A 5,074-nucleotide genomic window follows, 5' to 3' on the forward strand; every position below is an offset into this window, starting at 1 on the left:
CTCTTAAACAGTTTTTTTCTGATTGTCTACAGAACAATCCATCATTATACAATGATTTGCCTAATTTTAACCTAATGTACCTAGTTAAGCCTTTAAACTGCAGTACTATAAAATACAAGCCTACACACAAGAAAGGTTTTGCTAGTTTGCTGAAAACGTTTTTTCATAGCAATGTTGATATTTGCAAGGAATTTCTCATTTTCCTTTCTCTCTCTCACAAAGTTTTCAAGCCTCAGTGTTTCAGACCTGCGTTAAAAGGTATTATTGATTCGATCTCAGCTAAACTGGTGTCCATGCTCCCTAAACATAAATATCGCATGTTGGCCGGGACACTTGCACCGCTCGGCGCTCCTAAGTACCATCTGGCCGCTGCCAAAACAAACAGTAGTAATGAGTACTAGGTCGTGGTTGAGAGGCCGGTCTAAAAAGTCGGGGACTTGCCAGCGTGCGCACACTGAGGGGCTGTCATAAGGCAAATTAAAAGACTGACTGTTTCGGCCCCCTGAAGATGCTGGGAGTCGATGTGGGGGGACGGAGGAGGGGCGACGTGTTCAACAAGCACATCTTGTATTTGAGAATCGGCTCTGGGGAGCGAAACCGAGGAAATAACAAGTGAGGATTTATTGCCAGATGGTTTGTTTACGTTAAGAGGACGAGCCGTTCGCGCCAGCCAAGGCGCTATTTGCATAATACATATAAAATGAGATCCATCTTTGCCACACGCATACCTGTGAAACCGTACATACGAAAAGACGGTATCACTAGACAGGAGAGTCTGCTAGACGAGCAGCAAGCAAATGCTGAATATTACATCTGATAAACATGGCAGGGCTGCACTGTAGCTCATTGGTCACAGCATGAAGGTCGCTGGTTTGAGTCCCGGCTCGGCCAGTTGGCATTTCTTTGTGGTGTTTGCATGTTCTCCCCGTGTTGGTGTGGGTTTCCTCTGGGTGCTCCGGTTTCCCCCACAGTCCAAAGACATGCAGTATAGGTGAATTGGATAGGCTAAATTGTCTGTAGTGTCTGTGTGTGAATGAGTGTGTATGGATGTGTCCCAGTGATGGATTGCAGCTGGAAGGGCATCCGCTGCGTGAAACATATGCTGTATAAGTTGGCGGTTCATTCCACTGTGGCGACCCCAAATTAAAGGGATTAAGCCAAAAAGAATATGAATGAGAAATGATATATCTTACCCCCATGTGTTGAACAGTGTTAAGCTACTTTTACTTAATTTATTGAATTTAGCTTTATATTTCATCTTAATTTAAAGTTAATTTGAATTTGCACTTTAATTTTCATTTACTGTATTTTCTGTGGAGACACGGTGGCACATTGGTTAGCACTGTCACCTTACAGCAAGAAGGTTGCTGGTTCGAGTCCCAGCTGGGTCTGTTGGCATTTCTGTGTGGAGTTTGTATGTTCTTCCCGTGTTGGGTTTCCTTTGGGTGCTCCACAGTCCAAACACATGTGCTGTAGGTGAATTGAACAAACTAAAATGGCCGTAGTGTATGAGTGTGTGTGTGTGTGTGAATGAGTGGTTATGGGTGTTTCCCAGTACTGGGAGTTGCAGTTGGAAGGGAATCCATTGCATAAAACAAGCTGGAATAGTTGGTGGTTCATTTTCAGTTAAAACATTTATTGTTAGGGCAACGCGGTGGGGCAGTGGATAGCACGTTCAGTTGGTGTTTCTGTGTGGAGTTTGCATGTTCTCCCCGTGTTAGCGTGGGTTGCCTCAGGGTGCTCCGGTTTCCCCCACAGTCCAAACACATGCGCTATAGGTGAATTGAATAAACTAAATTGTCCGTAGCATATGTGTGCGAATGAGTGTGTATGGGTGTTTCCCAGTGATGGGTTGCGGCTGGAAGGACATCTGCTGCATAAAAACATGTGCTGTATAAGTTGGCGGTTCATTCCGCTGTGACGACCCCAGATTAATAAAGGGATTAAGGCGAAAAGAAAATGAATGAATGACATTTAATTGTTATTCCAACGTTTTTAATTTTCATGTAAGGCTATTCATCTAATATTAATATTTTATTAAGCTTTATTTACAGAAATGTTTTACTCTTTTAGTACTAATACATTATCATATTTACATCCATGACATCAAATCATGCTTCACACTTGCAATTTTAACAGAATCAATATATATATATATATATATATATATACAACAAAGAAGGTACCTGAGTGCTTGAAGACCACTAAAAGTCGTAATCATTTTATTAAATAGAGTTAAATACCTATAACATTCAGTAATATTTAAAAAAAAAAAAATATATATATATATATATATATATATATATATATATATATATATATATATATATATATATATATATATATATATATATATATATATTAACTTTTGTAGTAAATTAACTTAATTTTAATCTGTTAACTAACATTTACTAATGAGAATTTACCTATTTAGTTGTGCCTTTACTGAATGAGCACTGTGCTACGTCCGACAGATTGCACTGTCTTTCTTTACTTTTTAATTCTTTTAACCTGTTTTAAGACACCTTAATTTGTTTTTATATGTTTCATTTCTTGTATATTTTATTTATTTTCTCATATTACTTTATTTTATTCCTGTTTATTTAAAGGACTTTACCATTGTGTATGAAATGTGCTTTATAAATAAACTTGCCTTGCCTTGCCTTGACTACTGTGCTATATTGTACTTTAGAATACTTTTGCAGTTTAATTTCGTTGGTATATACTGGATATACTGTATAAAGCAATGCACTAAGTATCTTTTGTTATTATATGCAACCTGAATTATATGCAACACTTAAGCAACACCATGACAAGCACTCATTTCACCCTTTACGTATGCTACAAAATTTTGTCGTCAATCCCAGTTGTGAGAGCAACAAATAATAACTTATACTTCAACCTCCACATCAAAGTTCCTGAAAGCAAAGAAGATCAAGGTGCTCCAGGATTGGCCATCCAGTCACCAGACATGAGCATTATTGAGTCTTACTGTCCTAATTAAATAATTAAAAATCAAGACATGATCATATTTTATTTTGGTAAAATAAGTGTAATCTAGAGGCCTTTGCCTTTCATATAAACCACTTCTGACACCAAATGATCAGCGAGAAGTCAAGTTATTACTTCTTGTTCCTAAAACTTGCATGGGTGACAAGACTTTGGTCAGGTAGCGTAGCATCAGCATCGTTTATTTTTAAAAATCTACTTTCAAAACTACCTTCGTTAATATAATAATGTCATAAAACATAAAAATGACTAAATAATTTAACCAAACTTTCAATGTCTTTTCAGGCTCTAGAAGAAGTCCTCATTGAGTCCAGTGAAGGAGAAAGAGCTGATTGACTGTGATTCGTGCTTGTTTAACATCAGGTCATGAAGCAGATTTGTCTCAGGCATGTCAAACTTGATTCCTCCAAGAAGACTGAAGGAAAACAGGTTTCTGGTTTTGCTTATTAAAACACTCTAATGAACATTTAACTGCTGTTTGCTTGTTGTGAACCTGAACATGGTCCAGTAACAATGCTTCTCTTGTTCTGTCCTGCAATGCTTAGAAAGTCTCTCTCTGTGTGTCCATAAGCAGGTCAAAAAAGTTCTGATGAAGTCACTTGAGCTGGATTCAAAAATGTTTTAAACTGTTTTAATGGGGTTCATGGCATTTATTGCATGCCTCTACAGCATATTTTATGGTCATCCACAAAAAATAATAAGAATATAAAATAAATTACAAAAAAAAACTTAAAATAATTAATTAAATTAAATTAAAAATTGCTTTTTTTGTGCTAGATTTAAAATTCAGTTTACGTATTTTCTCTATTCCTCAGTTTACTCTATTTTCTTTTATTTATAGCTTTTTAACAGTTTTAGATTATACAAAGTAAATTATTAACATTTATTTTATTTCTTTATTTTCTTTTCTTTCTTTTCTTTTTTTTTACATTTTATGCATTGAAACGCGGACCTTTAAAAACAACCAACTTTATTTATTTATTTTAGTTTTTTTGATTATTTATTAATCTATTTGTTTTATTTATTTAATTTTTTTTCATCTTATGCAGCCTTTAAAAACAACCAACTTTATTTATTTACTTATTTATTTATTTATTTATTTTATTTATTTTAATTGTTTGTTTATTTTTATTTCTGTTTATTTATTTTCTCTTTTTTTACATTTATGCATTTAAACATGGGCCTTTTTATTTATTTACTTATTTATTTTTTACATTTTATGCATTGAAACATGGGCCTTTAAAAACAACCAACTTTATTTACTTATTTTATTTGTTTGTTTATTTATTTATTTAAATTCTTTGTTTATTTGTTTATCTATTTATTTTATCTATTTTAATTAAATATTTGTTTTACATTTTATGCAGCCTTTAAAAACAAACAAATTTATTTATTTATTTATTTATTTATTTATTTATTTATTTATTTATTTATTTATTTATTTTAATTGTTTGTTTGTGTATTTATCGATTTATTTTATTTAAATATTTTCTTAATTGTTTTTACATTCTATGCAACCTTTAAAAACAACCAAATGTATTTATTTATTTATTTATTTATTTATTTATTTATTTTCTTTCTTTTTTTTTTTTTACATTTTACACATTGAAATTGTCCTTTAAAAACAACCAACTTTATTTATTTATTTTAATTGTTTGTTTATTTATTTATCTGTATTTTTTCTTAATTATTTTTATATTCTATTCAGCCTTTAAAACCAACAAAATTTATTTAATAATTTATTTATTTATTTTAATTATTTGTTTATTTATTTATCTATCTATTTCTATTTATTTATTTTCTTTATTTCTTTAACATTATGTGCAGCCTATAAACTTTATTTATTTATTTTTGGGGAAGTTTATATTTCATTATTTTTAATACTGTGTGTTCAGACTAAATTAGCAAATGTTTCCATTAATAATACATTTTTTAAAATTATGGCATATGCCCATGAGCAGGTTGTCTTACACATCAAAAAAAATTATTATTAAACTATTATTATATTAAACCATAATATTATTATATTAAAATAAATATTAATATTTTAGTTTAAAATTAAAAG

Source organism: Danio aesculapii, chromosome 11, assembly GCF_903798145.1.
Source record: "Danio aesculapii chromosome 11, fDanAes4.1, whole genome shotgun sequence".
Classification (NCBI taxonomy): domain Eukaryota; kingdom Metazoa; phylum Chordata; class Actinopteri; order Cypriniformes; family Danionidae; genus Danio; species Danio aesculapii.